The 16,571-nt window shown below is 38.6% G+C and overlaps 1 protein-coding gene across 3 annotated transcripts in view; it reads left to right on the top strand.

Moving 5' to 3' along the window:
• The window catches only part of PTPRN2 (protein tyrosine phosphatase receptor type N2), a 2,126,515-nt gene that overhangs the window by 2,032,755 nt on the left and 77,189 nt on the right, over positions 1 to 16,571 (top strand). The gene's annotated exons all lie outside the window — the stretch shown is intronic.

Raw genomic sequence — 16,571 nt, 5'->3', positions numbered from 1 at the left:
TTTTAATCAACTTGTATTGTTTAACAATCAATATGACGTTTACATTTCTAAAGTCCGTCACAGGTCTGTTGATAGGATCAGGGACACAATCCTGTTTTAGCAAAATATAACTAGGCAGTTCCTCTAATGTATTTGGTGCCATGGCTGGAGATGACCAGCTTAATGCGAGGAACGGGTCTATGGATAGAGCAAACAGGCATCTTGTGCTGTAGTCAGCCCAGTTTTGCTACAGGTCAAACCAGATGATAACACAGTGTGATATATCCACTTGAATTCGCATGAAAGCAAGGCCTCCACTGTAGCTGGGCTACACTTGGGTAGCTCCTGACAAGAGCAGCAATGAGTGGACACGTTCCGGACAGATTCTCAAATCCAATTTTGGGTACAAATCCACTTCTGTGATTCAGAAATCGTGTATTTACACTTTTACAAGGATTCATTTGCACACACCTTTGTGCATAGCTAAATCTGATCTCATAAAGAAAGTGGGAGGTAGAGAGTGGACTGTCCTGGTATATTTTAAACATCCATAAACGTATATATTTGAGAGTACTCACACATATTTTATGACCTCAGCCTCCATGACACAATCAGAAATGTACTTCTGTAAAGGGCAAAATAAATCCATGTTTAATGTTGCAAGATAGGGAGGCCTCAAAAACTGTTCTGTGCTGGACCCTAGCTGTCAATTATGACATTTTACAGTGTTACGTAAAGAGGAGGCCATCTTTCGTTCCCTCCCTGAAATTTCACAAAGCAGTACATTTAATAAGTCTTCAGAAAGTAGTGAAGTGAAATGCATTAAATTTCAGCACTAGGAGAACATGCCTGTGAAGGACAAAGCTCTGTTAATTACAACTGTCATTTTTGTTCTTAGTCCTCATTAAATTTCAGGGAACTCATCCAGTGACAAATAATGTGCAATTGTCACCTTTAAATCCCGGGTCATGAATGTAAAATCAAACTTGTGCTTTCCGTCTTAGGAAAGAACTGTCAGCTGCTTCTTAAAACAGGCTTGCCCATCACTGGTGTGAACAGAATGAGGATTACCATTATAGAAAAAAAGTAGTCATTTTAGAACGGCACTTTTCCAATCAAACCCACTTAGAAGCCCATAACACTTATTTTTTAACATTTTATTCTAGGATTTGTGCCAGATACACAATTGGTGTTGAAATTCTAATTTTAGTGTCTTGTAGATTGTAAATGTCATTGTGGAGTAATGGTTTGGTTCCCATGACAGAACAAATTGTTCTTACTCCTATTTTTACATAATAAGGGAGACAATGTTTTTAGGCCACATATCCACTGTCTAGTTATAACAAGCATTTGCAGTGCAACGGGTCTCGCATTTCTCCGAGTTAGAGCTATTAGCAGTTGTAAACTCCCAACCGGACTTTTCTTACCTCATTAAATGGAAAAAAAGAGCGCAATTGCGCTGCTCAAGTTCACTTCTAATTAAACCTATTAGCAAAAGTGCAATTATCTACATAACCGGCAAACGTGCAATTAACTATGTAACAGGGTTTATGTCATGCAAAGTGCTCGACTTCTGCCCAGCGAGATTGCGCTGCGAAAAAAGAGAAAAAGTACTCCGCAAACCAGACCGAAAACTGCGAGCCTCTTATATTTTCAGTACTTAGTCGCTGCGCTCGAGGAGGGCTAACCACCGGAAAAGGCATGATGTATGCATGCCTTCCACTAAGGAAAGCAAGCAGATTTTAAAAGGCAAGCCCATGAACCAATGAAAGACACTGACATGACATGGACGGGGCTCAGAGCCCTTTTCTAACTACTACAGCGGGTCTCAAGCGATACGAATGCGCAAGCGCATGCGAGCGCAGGCTCGACCCTAAAAAAAAGATATATTCTTTTTGAATAGGTGTGTATATTTATCAGTCGAAATTGCAAATAGAGCCTTTAGTTAATTTCTTGAATCAAAGCACAAACGCTGTTTCATGAACATACTCATGCTCCTTACATAGAATTGTGTGAATGCATTCTAAAGACATATTATGATATATATATATTATAATATATGATATAAACTAACTCAATGAAGCCCTTTTAGAAAATAAGGTCTCTTGTAGCCATTTTATTGTTTGGACAAGATACAAATATTTAGTATTTTATTTCTGAACCTAGCAGAACTTAAAGGAAGTAAGCTCAGTTTAATACACTAGTATTAATTGAAATAAACTAACTATATTTGGAGAAAGATTTATACTTCAATATTATAAAAGAAACAAAGCATGGTTTGGCATTACTAAATTTCAAATGCCACTAGAAGGTCACACTCACACTGTCATCCATTCATACATAACTCAAATCGCGAAAAGCACAAGTCTGCTTTTTGAATTGAGCTGTTACAAACCCTCTTCTCCCACTTTCTCATGGATCCTAGTTATTAAAATCCATCCCCTGAATGAATTATAAAACATAGTGCACACTATTTCTTGTGCTGGCCATAGACTATAATTTGTTTGAACCAGAACATTATCATACACTGCACCTTACTATTCAATGTGAGTGGGTCTGGCTGTGTGTCTGCTTGTATTGGACCTGACACACATACTCTGTGTAAGGTAATGTACCAATACACCTATGCATAACTTAGCCCCCGAGGCACCCTTAGACTGACTGTGGAAGGAGGCCAAAACCCCTCCTCACTAGAGAGGGGAGTTTCTCACTTCATCCATCCAGAGCGCATCTAGAAATCAGTGGTCAGTGAATTAACAAAAGCAATAATTCGGCAAGTTGAATAAGTCAATGCTACTAACCGAAAATTAGCCTTCTCTACTGCAAAAGCCGCCAGTCAACATCAGTTGGGAGATAGAAGGATTCTGCAAAACAAATAACTACTTCAGAAATGCCCACTAGTCATTTAGGAATCCACCATTAGTCAGAGTAGTACTTATCTAGGGAACATTCTCAAACCTGCTCATCTCATGTCATGTCATGGACATAGCTGTCACTGGTGCAGCAGGACGGGTGGCACTGGGACCCATTTGTATGAAAAGCCCACTCTACCAGTTGCTTGAGTCATAACTGCCGGGTTTGAACCTAATTATGACTGCCTTCTGCTACCCAAATGAGAGGAAGGTTGCCCATTTTATTTGTTTGCACTAAGGCCCATGGTAACCTTGCTGCACCACTGTCTCACATGTCTGAATTTAATGTGTCAAGGAAAGCAAACCTCAATATCCCCGTGGAGGACTTTGTTCTGCTTGTCAGGACAGTGCTTCAAGACAGCCACTAATGGATGATATTTCTAAATATTCACTCCCAGCATGTTTAAGAATATAATTAATGAACACAACACGAATCAAGAGCAACATGGCCACTCAGTAAACGTTAAATGAAAATAGGCCCAGATATGAGTTCTTATTTTATGGGTATTTTATTTTGCCTTACTGGATGATGTTCTGAAATAATTCATCAATTAGGCCTATTTTAGCGTTTGTTGGACAGGTACTGTGTCACACATGTGACAGATATCCTGCCCTCCTTCTTACAAGTGCATCATATCCAAATTCACTTGTAATAAGGTAGATAGGGTATCCATCATATTTGTAATATAACACCTCTCCATACAAAGGCTAAATTAGGCCCTTAATTTCCCAGCTGAACAAATTGTACTTTCGCATATTTTCACTATATATCGAATTCTTTATATTTCATACATTAAACATGATTCCAGTAGGGCTGCCTGTAAGCAGAATGTTGTCCCCCGAATGCTCTAGAACTTGGGTTTCAATATGAGTTAGACAGATTATGCTGCAACTATACTAGAAGACTGTGATTGAAATAACTCACTACTATTTCTGCAGTAAATTCTGGCCATTACAAGTTTTGACCCAGAAATGGAGAATAGATGATCGGCCCAGATTTACAAGGTTTTTTACTGGGCAGTTTTTTTCTGTGAAAAATGCAGACATTACTTGCCTCTTCATAGCAGGCAGAAAGTGTCTGTGGGACTATTGGTGTGAAGTGGAGTGTGGGTGGAGGTACATGCTGAAGGACCACTTGTTCCTGTCCGAGTGGAGCATTATCAGCTCCACCTGGACTTTTGTATGGGGTGGTGGGCAACAGGTAATGCTGTTGCCTGCAACCCCTGTCCAGCAGTAAGATTTTGGAACCAGTAATCCCCAGTCCAGGCACAAGTGTAATTAGAACTTTTTTTATTGCTCCAGGCAAAATAATGTAACACCTCATGAAGCCCCTGGTTTGTTATTGAAAATTAATACATTATTTGCTATATTTGTTTTGAAACATGTAATAATATGTAATAGAAAGACTGGTGAATTATTTCATGCCACACCTACTAACCCTGATAAAGATAAGTCATTCTTGAACTGCAGAGATTGCCACTACAAGATCTAAAAGTAATCGACTTGACATATTGCATCTTTATTTCTCTGTACTTGTAAGATTAAAGTGGACAATCAATATAGAGATAGTGCTAATGCAATTCTTAATAGAGCTTTAGTGATAAACAATTTGTGCAGCACAGTCGACAAATCACCAAGCGCTTCCTAAGCTGGAGAAAACAATTTTATTTTCCATTGTTGCTTTTTTTCCCGTAGTGCTACGTTTATGGGAGAGGAAAGTTCTAGATGTTATACTATATGTACATGAGGGTCTAAGGTAACCTGTTGTGAAATAACCCAGACAGTTCTTGACTATCATAGATGCCATATATATATTCTAATATTGACAATCTTATTACTACTTTTAAAGATTTTTGTAAGGCAATATTTAAGGATGACGTTATATAAAGCATTTTTGCATACATGCGGTCAAACGTTACAGCATGTAAAAAAAACCTTACCATTCACTTAGTATTTGCACCATAACATAATTTTTTTTACATATTGTAACAATTTTATGTTTCATGCCTACTTTGATAGCTGAGCTCTTAACATTACAAATGTTGTCAAATTGGGATGTTGATCCAGTACCTTCAGGAAAAATATTTGATCCAGCATGACCAATCCTGACAGCGACTAAATCATGAACCCCTTACTAACATGACATTACAGATCAAAGCTTTTAAATACTGGTGGATAGTGAACTGAGATCAAAACCAAAAATTGAATTTTTTTTAGGTGTATTAGTAGACAAAAGTAATAAGTAGGGTTATTTGTGATGACCAAGACAGATTATTATTGGGCGTGATGATGAATAAAATTAAATCATAAATTACCTAAGTGCATGAAATACCATCTCAATTGAGTGAGGCACTATTTCCCTTGAATGTAGTATGTGTAGAAAGGAAGACCACAGCTGTATACCTTTTGCATCATATCAAGGAGCAACGTGGTCCTTGGGGCCCACTAAAACACATATGATAATGACATCACCTTGTGAAATAGGAGTGTTGTTGTCCCATTTGGATTCTCCTAGGAGGCCAGCTACAGTTGTTACAATGTTTCCAAGTTATGGAACTCCTTACCCCACCCTTACAGGCAACAAACTTGTAACTTCCTTTTCCCAAACTTCTGAAAACATGGTTGTTTGACTGCTTCCACTATTAATGACATGGTAATCTAGTTGTGTACCTCATGCTTGGATGCCTATGAGTAGCCATGCGCTCTGTAAGTATGATATGATGATGATCATGAAGATTCCCACTTACCCTGTCAATAGTAAAACTACAATGACGACTTTGTCTCTGGTGGCGCCTTCCTCCAGCCACTGGCAGAAAATGACAACAATCACTTTCCATGTGAAGTTTTATAGCAGCCCTTCCTTCTTTGCAACTAGTTGCGTGATGGATTTTACTGTACCTTCACTTACTTAAGGCCCAAATGTGACGGATTTACCACCAGCCGTATTACGAGTTCCATAGGATATAATGGACTCGTAATACGGCTGGTGGTATATCCGTCACTTTACCGTCACTTTTGGGACGGATTACCACTTCCTCCAAAGTTGGAATAACCCCCAGAGTCTTTTATTGGCATGGGCCTGTTTACTACTAATACTATTACTAGTAGAAGTGGGGAAAAGGTAAAGTTTATTGATCCAGTTAAAAATCATTCATCAATATACAAACAGAAATTCATGCAGTTTAATAAAGAATTTAAATTATAATGGCACACGAGACAATTATGTAAGAAAAACATGTATATGGCTATGCATTCTCAGTAAATTACTCATCTAGCCATTTCCTTTCTCAGTGAAGGCCAGACTAACATATGTGTGCTCACATGCAGTCATTGAACCATTTTTTAACACGTTGTGTACTGGTCCCTTGCAGCTCGATGTTATATTGATTCTTATTTTCCACATGTTCAATACAGAAATTTAATTACAATTTACAAAGGCCCTCATTCTGACCCTGGCGGTCAAAGACCGCCAGGGCGGAGGACCGCGGGAGCACCGCCGACAGGCCGGCGGTGCTCCAATGGGGATTCCGACCGCGGCGGTAAAGCCGCGGTCGGACCGGCACCACTGGCGGGCTCCCGCCAGTGTACCGCCGCCCCATTGAATCCTCCACGGCGGCGCAGCTTGCTGCACCGCCGCGGGGATTCCGACCCCCCCTACCGCCATCCAGATCCCGGCGGTCCGACCGCCGGGATCCGGATGGCGGTAGGGGGGGTCGCGGGGCCCCTGGGGGCCCCTGCAGTGCCCATGCCACTGGCATGGGCATTGCAGGGGCCCCCGTAAGAGGGCCCCTACATGTATTTCACTGTCTGCTGCACAGACAGTGAAATACGCGACGGGTGCAACTGCACCCGTCGCACAGCTTCCACTCCGCCGGCTCGATTCCGAGCCGGCTTCATCGTGGAAGCCTCTTTCCCGCTGGGCTGGCGGGCGGTCTGAAGGCGACCGCCCGCCAGCCCAGCGGGAAAGTCGGAATTACCGCCGCGGTCTTTCGACCGCGGAACGGTAACCTGACGGCGGGACTTTGGCGGGCGGCCTCCGCCGCCCGCCAAGGTCAGAATGAGGGTCAAAGTCTCCAAAATAAGTGATGGACATGCCTATACCAGTTACATGCAAGGTGATGGAAATACAAATTGAATTCATGTTCGGAAACAGGTGTACCCCATTTTTTTAAAAATATTGATATACAGGAGTTTTTTAAGCCTTCAAATAACACAGATACATGATATAGGGCCCGATTTAGAGTAGGGCAGATGGATTACTCTGTCACAAACATCATGGATATCATGTCTGCCATATTACAATCTTGATAGGTTACAATGGAATCATAATACAGCAGACCGAGTATCTGTCTCGTTTGGATGGAGTTACCCCCTTCTACAAACTTTAAATCGGGATACTCATTGTCCATGGGTTACCATAAACCACAACTCCACCATTCCATTGATTAATCCTAAGGCTTCATAAATGTGATTCAAAACACAAGGTAATCAAGACATGCTCACCAAAGATCAAGCACTCCTTATGAAAGCAATAGTTTCATCAAAATCATCAAAAGCAAAAATATCCCCTAAATAATTACCCCATGATGGTGCTGTTGCACTTGAATCTTACTTAGTGTTAATTACTTAGGAAAGACAAGAAGCCCAGAATAATACACAAATCAAAACTGGAAAATGATGAGATGGTGGTCTCGCAATATAAACCCTGCACTATCTAGTTAATAACTCCTTTATACAATATAAGTTGTATGCTCAACATAGATCATTTAAAAAATTCAAGTGCTTTTCTATCTCTAATTGCGTAATCCTATGCATCTTTCTAGCAATAGACCTCTGCACATTAAAAATATAATTGATCTCATCTTCGGTTCACAAACCTGGAGGGGCTATGTTCTTCCACTCTTTAGTATTAGTAATCATACAATAGCTGTAGTTAAACAATTCATCTGAGTTGTCATAGGTTAATTGAGAAAGTTATTATATCCCAAACTGCCTAGACTAGAATCAGTCTCAAAACTAGGAGTCACTCCTGTTTACAAAAAGTGAATAATGGCAAACTATAGTGTATCCAACCCTGAACACTCAAACAGCATAATCTTCTGATCTGTATCCCTGTAACCACATTTGGGGCATGTAAATGATGTACCTGCATATATTTCTCTTTCATATACTTAGGAATACAGTAAGTGTAGTGGAGGGTCAAATAAAATTATTATTGATATCTTGAATTTATGTGAGTTTTACTCATAAAGACTATAGAACTTTCCTAGCTTGAAAATAAAGGTTCTCCCTTTCCTATTGATGTTCCAGTTTTGATCCCATATTTTACCTTCTATCATGAGTTTTTGATGCATTTGGCATGCAATCGGCTAATGATATTCTGATATATAATTAGCTCCTTAAATGGATGGGAAGGACTCATTGAAACTTCTGATACACTATTGTATTTTAATGCATTTTAAAATACTATATACTAGAATGTTCATGTCATTATGTATACTTTGTGACAGCTTCTCAAACATATGAATTATACCTACCCTGCCTATAAAATATTTTAATTCAGGTTCAGATGATAGGTGGAAACATGTATGAAAAATTGATTCCCCCAAATGATCAAACCTGAGACTTTTTGTTACCTTTTGGATATTGTAACAAATGTGTGCAAGCCTTGTATTATATTTAGGCCTCGGTGACACTTTAATTATGCAGAGTAATCAGAGTAATTTTGGTAATTCCGTATTACTCCTTTGATGCAAAATTATCAAAAATTAAGCAATTTTGCCTGTTTGCATAATTATGAGTACTTTGGCACAAAAATGCTGGAGCAGGTGCACAGGAACAACAAACTTAGCAAGAGTGAGCAGTTACTAGATGCCTCTGCTAATCTTCTGTTGCATTTAGCATTATTTTCTTAGCCCAGAAATACATCGTCAGTTACATTTTGGGTACAAGGGTGCATTTTGCGTTAAGAAAATAGAGCTAAATGCTGGTTTATGTTGCGTGCGCATTTCTGTGTAATCTTGCTTAATTTTGCTTTAATTTTGCATGTTTACACTACAGCGAATTATGTGAGTTACACTCACCCCTAATTATATTCAGTTTATTGTCTTATATGTTGGATGGCTGAATTTTGTCAGGTATCCATCTGGATATTCTGGATATATTAAATCCCAAAAAATTGGAAATGTGCGTCTTGACATCTACCTGATACAAAAAGAAATTGTATGTCATTCAGCCTGGCCATCCAATAATATTATTTATAAGCTTGGTTAGTATAGTTGAGTTGATCATTCAATATAATATTTGTCTAGAAAGTTTTATGTTTTTATTGTGCCTTATAAACTTATCAATCCTTTTTTTTCAAGATGTTTAAAATAGACACTCGGTATTTGAATGAGTACATCTGGTTTAAGAGGTCAATATCATTTTAAGGTAGTTAGTCCCACAAATTAGTGAAAGTGGCAACTTTATATTCCAATGCAATTATTTTGTGATTTGTGTAGATTCAATTTCCTAATTTGCAGAAAATAGGTAACACATTTTTAGGTTATGTTCACCCCTAAATATTTGATTTTGTCAACAGTTACTGTTGACTGTAACTTCTATTGATTATTTCTCGATCACTTGATGTGTGTTCTATGTCATTATTTAAACTTTTGCATGTTGATTTTGTATCCTGAATAGGAACAAAAACTTTTGGAAGTGACAATTAAACTTTTAATTGCTTTTTGGTTACTCATTAATACTGGTAGGTCGTCTGCAAATAATTTCACTCTATTATTTCCAATACCTGATTTGTACCCAGGTATTGACTCATATATCCACAGTGATGCAGCAGGGGGTTCAATAAACAAAGCAAACACTAAATGGAGCATGGGACACTCCTGTCTAGGCCTTTGTGAAATTGCCACACCCCTGCTTGAACCCTGTTGACCACTATTGAACCCCTAGGATTTAAATACAAGGCCTTTATAGCTGTAGTTACAATCTCTGGAAATCTTAACATATCAAATCTGCATCACAGATACTGCCGTTGATCTCAATCAAATGCCTTTTCCGCATCTGCTATGAGACATATAAGTGGTTGTTCAGTTGCATTTTCGTAGGTAATCAAGGCTCCCTGTGTTCTTTTTACTATAATGGCCTGTAATCAAACCTTGTTAGTCTGAATGCATTAGTGTTGTCATGATACTCTGAATTCATTCTGCCAAAACCTTAGTGTATGTTTTTCAAAGTCAGAGTTTAATAAAGAAATTGGTCAATGAAGGTGGAATCTTTTCCTAATTTAATAAAAAACACAATTAAAGCATTTTGCCAAGACTGCAGTGTTTGCCGAACTGAATTATCTTCTGACAAAGATATAGAAAAGGTAGTTTAATCTATTCCAATAAAGGTTTCCATATGCCCATGACAATACCATTCAAGCTTGCTGCCCTACTGTTTGTCGCATCTTTCAGAATATTTGGTAACACCTCCATTTTATTTCTGTTTCGAAATGTTCATATTTAGACTGAGAAGAAACAGGTAGCTCAGCGGATTCAAGAACACTTCTGTAAATCTTTATTAGAGTCCCTTGGCTCTGCATAAAGTGACAAAATACTTTAAATGCTCCCTGAACAATCCCTGTGTATCATTGTCAGCCGTTAACATATTTTTATTGTAATTCCTTTTTGCCTTTACTTACCATGGTAGAATTCTGCCACCATTCTCTCCAAATTCATATCTCAAAAATTATCAATAAAAGCTTTTTAATGCGTAAGTGAATAAGTATTAAGTTGAAAATTGGTTCAAATGCACTGCTTTGTCTGTTCTAAGGCACCAAATACAAACACCTTGTTCAAAGCAGTCATATTACACATGCTCAATATATTCTCAAGTCTATACCACTCCGTCCAAATGTCATCTAATTACTACAGTTAGTCAGCCGACAATATATGGACATCACCCAGCTCATCTTAGACATTTTACATATATATAATTGATATATGTCCTCACCGTTATTTTGGCCCTGCCCCCTTCTCGCATAATGTGTTGTCAGCACTGGAAACCAATCTTATTATCCTGCTTTTCAAAAAGATGCCAGACATCTTCACATATGTCCCAGTATTTGATCAAAGTTCATATGGTCAATCCTAAAGTCTTAAAAAAGAAAAGCATCAATTTAATAAATATCAAACTATTAAAGAAATCTGAACTTTAAACTAGTGGAAGGAAAAGCATTGATCTGCACTTTAGGAACTCGATGAACCCTTTTAAATTGTTTATCACCCTTGGTGTTCATGTTTTATAGGGCGGTTGAATATACACCTAAATAAATACTGTTCAAAGTGGCAGCTAGCTAATTCTGCGTAATATTTCCACTACTTTCTATGTGTAATGGTACCTGATGTTCTATACCTATACAGCATTCGATTCATTGTAGTCCTGTTGAACTCTACAGGCAACATCATTCTACGCATATTTGATCTTCTTCACTGTACCTGAACTATATTCCATTCATCTTATACTGCAGTAACTGCACTGGTATCTCTTCTTACCTCTTCCACACTACACCGGCACTATATCTGCACCACTTTCCATTCATCTTATCTCTACCACAGTTTAACCACACTTTATTCTGTTAATCTTATTTCTGCTGCAATATTCCTGCACTTCTTCTACTGCACTTTTCATGCACTAAACTGTGTTGATCTTATTTGTCCGGGGCCAAACCCGCACTATATTTTTTGTCATTCTTTTCATCTATTGTTGTCTACATTTAATGCATTCTCTTTATCTGTTTTATGCTGCACTAAACCTGCACTACATTCCAACATCCCTATCAGTACTGCAGTAACTGGACTGCACTCTTTTCACATTTGCTGCAAGATATATACAGTACATTATTTTCATCTCATATGTATTGATGAGATTAACTGCACACCATCCCTTTCATCTTATCTTTACTGCACACCATATTTCAGCTGCTCTGCGCCTAAATCGTGAATTCCTTATGTACTCAGGTTCTTGTTGCTGGAAAAGACTTGCTATATTTCTTTTTATGTTATTCTGTACGGTCAAAGGCTGGCTAAAAATAGTAAGTCCAGCCCATACTGTAAAGCTCTTCTGTACATTGCTGATATTACATTCACACATTCTACTCAGTCAGGAGGGTCGGACTTTACAGAAGCTAGGCCCGGGACCCCAAAGAAAAGTGACCTCCATTAGTGAGTCAAATAGATAACATTTGCAAATCAGAGTAGTTTTCACCTTGTGAAGACATGTTGGTTTGCAAGATATGGGAAACAGCATGCATTTGTGCTCGCTGCAGGCAATGTTTGTGGTAATACAAGGAAAAACAACAGAAACAAATGCCCACCTGACTATAAAATAGGTCCACAAGCAGCCAAGAGACTGTTTAACAATGACCTGTCAGACTGATAGTGTTGGCTCTGCTGCTCCATATCTGCACTCCCGTTAGCTATTGCTGTCCATAATTATGTTTTCTGCACAACAGAGTGTGTCTGGAATATAATAATTGTGATGTGCTTCCGAGTTGTCATTAAATTGAAGACACATTTCCAGTATGGCGCCCATTAAGATTTTTACCACGTTCCAGACTGCAGCTTTGTGACAGGCGCTGATTAGCACTGAAATGGCAAGAGTGGGCCTTTCTGATTAATCAGAGCACTTGAGTGTTTAGAAGTCTTTTTAAAATGGCAGTGGTACTTTAATAATTGCAGCTCTTCCGAGTCCTTGTCGTCTGATTAAAAAAAAACAGGTGGTTACTTTAAAAGGTGCGCATTAGCTATCTTTGTCACTTTTAAATATTCTACTCAGGATTGCAAATAACAATATTAATGCATGCTTACTAGATTGTAAATATGGTTTATGATTGCCTCTGACGCAGAACCCCATAGCAAAAATATATTTTTTAGAACTACTCATTGACTATATCTGTCCAATATGCAAATTTGAATTTGAATTTGAACCACAATGACTTAGGGAAATAACCTGGTATATACTAGCTATCTTTTGAAAATAATGGTTTGCAGTAAATTGAGCAAAGCTACCAAAGGGAAGGAAAACACATTTTTTCTCGTTTTTCTTGCATTACCAACGTGGGGCGTTTTAACTAAAATGCACACATTTTTAGTCATGTATATATGAGGTGGGGCAAAATAGGGAACATCCGGTCTATGGGCAGTAGGTGCAGTTTATCAATTTTCGCATGTCTGTGTAAAACATAGTTAAAAAGTGTTGTCCACCCCATTCATCATTTCCTGCTCCAGGATGTCCCTGTTTGGGAAATGGTAGAGCGGGAAATAGAAGGTGGGCAGGGAGCACATTCCCATAAACACCGCCAAGGGAAAATAACTTCTTGGACAGTGGTGGTGAGGCCAGGAAGGTTATTGCTGAAGTGCGCTGGTGGGTCATCCCAAAATTCATTTAGTATGAGTGGGCTGGCTGGGAGTCTAGGGGATGGACAGATGCAGAACTGCAGCTGTCCCCATGTTGTCTTGAGAGGACCCTTGCCCTATCGGGAATGGCTGACACAAAAAAAGCGTTGGACGCTGTACGTCATGATTCTTAGCTACAGGCATGGGCATACTTTGCAGTAGCTAAATATAGCTTACAAACAAAAATAGAGAGCTGCCAGCCACCAGACTTCGCAGCCTTGCCCACCCCTAATTTTAACAATTTTAACAAAGTTCTCCATTTTAATCCTCGATGTGTTAATTGTGCTTAGTTTCCTCACCACAGGACCCCGATGTACAAATATGGTCACGGGGTGTGTAGTGCAGTTGCCATCCTGCCAGGCTGGTTAAAGAGCATACATGTGCTCAAACTTACTGTGAGTCCACATTTTCAAAGGGCAGCAGGCCTCAAATACATTCGTTTTTGTGGTCATTGTTGTTGTCACTGATACTCGAGGAGTATTCAGCACAATCAAACTAGAAGCTGATATGTTCCAAAATAGGCTTTTCTTCCAAATAAAATCACACTTTACCACTTTTAAAATTTTACCTACATCTCTAAATACTTTACTTTTTTATTTTTTATAATTTTATTTAATGGGGTGTTCCTGTCTTCGCTTGTGTTACATTAAAGAATTTCCCTCTTCTCTTTCAAATTTAACCATCCCCTTAACATTCATTCAACTCTGCAATTTCCCTTAAACATTAGAACCTGTTTGTCTCTTGTCTGATCTGTTTCATCATGTTGTGGTGTCTCAGTTTGAATACCCCAAAATGTTTGTTTCCCGAGGTAACGAAACTAAGAAGCAGATATGTCAAGGTTTGTGAGAAAGTACTCAGTTCAATTTTGCCATGGCCACACTACCTTTAAAACCCAAGTGATTGCAGCCTTGCTACTTGTTACAGTACCTCTTCATGTTCCCAACAAACGATCACAGTTATATTGGTGGGAACTTTAATGGTTTCCATGTTAAGCCAGTAAGATGGCCTAGCAAGCATAGCACTCACTGCTAGACATCCATGTGCAACCTGTATGTCAAAGAATCCAAGGAATGCATAGCCACCTAAGGTAAATAAAATGACTGCCATTGCTTTGTGTAATCTCTTTTGGCAGAGCCTAAATTGTAAAGTTGTGGTGTCGGTGCTGTAAACATTTGCATGTTATTATGATTAGGATTAAGATTTTGCCTATGATAATAATGACTATTGTTGTTTAGAAGAAGCTACAATGCTCGATTGTAGGTGTTCACAAGGGGAAAATGGAGACTGGTGAGGAAACATTTGTCTTCCTAGGGATAATCACTGAAGCTGAGAAATGCCAGCAAGTGGTAATCATGGTGCAGTGTACAAAATCGCTTCTACCATTCTTTCTTTGGTAATACAATACACAGAGCCGAGGCATCTATTTGGTATTCACAATTTACATAGTCAATCTATTGCTGCATTAAGGAATAACCAGACTCCAGAGGTTGTTCATCAAAAATCACCTAGTCATTCACTCCGCAAAGATAGAAAAGATTTTGAACCAGTTCATTCCATACTCAAAGTCCCTCCTTCTGGAACTTGCTTCCTTCTTACTTCCACACCGAAGACTACTTCCCCAAATTCAGGAAATCTGCGACGACTTGCCTATTTCAGAAAGGTTTTATTTTTGTTCCCTTCATAAGATCATGGCTATTACTTCTTCTTTATAGATGGACCAGCTTCACTGATGGTTTTCCTTCCTCACCTTATCCTCCATTTGACATTAGCTCAGATACCTGGACAGTAACAGTGCGCTCTGATTGCCAGCGTGCTCTATCTGCTTTTCCAAAGGTTTACTCATTTAAACCAGTTTTCAATTTTGCCTCCTCTTCAGTGACACATTTTCTGGTTATCTCGATCAACATATCCTACAAGAATGAGAATCTGAATGTTTTGATGTACAATGCCACACAATCATTTAAAGTTATCTATGTCATCAGCTTAATATAACTGAAAACGAGGTCACACAGAGGTTATAACGTCTCTATAATGAATGTGCCTTCTATCCTTCCGAAATGATAGAAGAAGTTCAAGTACACAGGTTCGAATCCCGTCAGAACCTAGTTAATGTTTCATCCTTCCGATGTTACTAAATTGCATGCCTTTGATTTTGCTGGTACCCTGTTTTGTTTACAGAGCTTAAAACTGTCACAACTATTATGTTAACTATTTTGTAAAATAGTTTTTATCATTAATTTGATTTTATGGATAATTGCTCTAAGTTGGCAAACCCCCAACTTTGCCCACAGAAAGTTGTCTTGCTGTTTTTCATGTCATATTTTACAGGTAATAAATTCACATGCATGTTTGCACTGAAGCAAATAACCTCTTCTTTGTGTGAATGAAATGCGAAACATATCTTTATATATTAATGCTACAAAAAAAGGCAGTGATATTGAGCTAGGCAAAGTGGTAATTACAAATTACTCATTTGATCACGAGTTAAAAAAATGTGCAATTTTTATTACGTGCTAAATAGTGCATGTCTGTGTTCCATGTGCACTATATATTTCATGTACTATTTACCGCATATGATATTTATCACATAAAAAAAAATGAATGTAATGAATTAAACAAAAATACAGGTATGGGAGGACACTATGAGAGGTCAATAAAAACCAGTGCAAAATACCACCTGAAAGTACCTCCATTCAATAGTAGGTGGTAAACCTTGCTGAAAGAGTAGGTGAAAAAGCTATAAAACAATGTAAAATAAAATGGAGCAGGACAACAGTGCAAAAAACACAGTACATACACTGTTTGAGATGAAAAAATAAATTAAAATACACACACTTCCACACAGAGTCAGACCTACGTAAACAAGTACATGCATCCTCCTTGCAGTAGCTCACAATTCTACTCTGCAGTACACCACTGTGGATGCAGCACTGCTGGGCACTTTATCATGCCATGCCAGATCCATGGTCTGCTATGATAAACAACGCAGCGTGAGATTGGAAACCAGACTACCAATGAATGATCTCAAATGGGGCAGCAATGTTGAATGTGAGCTAAAATTGATGGAATACGGCTGGAACCTGTGAACATCAGTCAGTTTACGATCCAGAATCAAGGATATACAGGATATACAAGCTTGATATGGGCACCATAAAATGCATATTTTCATCACTATAGATACCCTAGAGCACAACATAGGTATCCAGTGCCATTCCAACTTCCTGAAAATGCTGTCAGTGCT

This window comes from Pleurodeles waltl, chromosome 10 (genome assembly GCF_031143425.1).
Source record: "Pleurodeles waltl isolate 20211129_DDA chromosome 10, aPleWal1.hap1.20221129, whole genome shotgun sequence".
Classification (NCBI taxonomy): domain Eukaryota; kingdom Metazoa; phylum Chordata; class Amphibia; order Caudata; family Salamandridae; genus Pleurodeles; species Pleurodeles waltl.
This window is presented reverse-complemented; position numbering and strand designations above follow the sequence as displayed.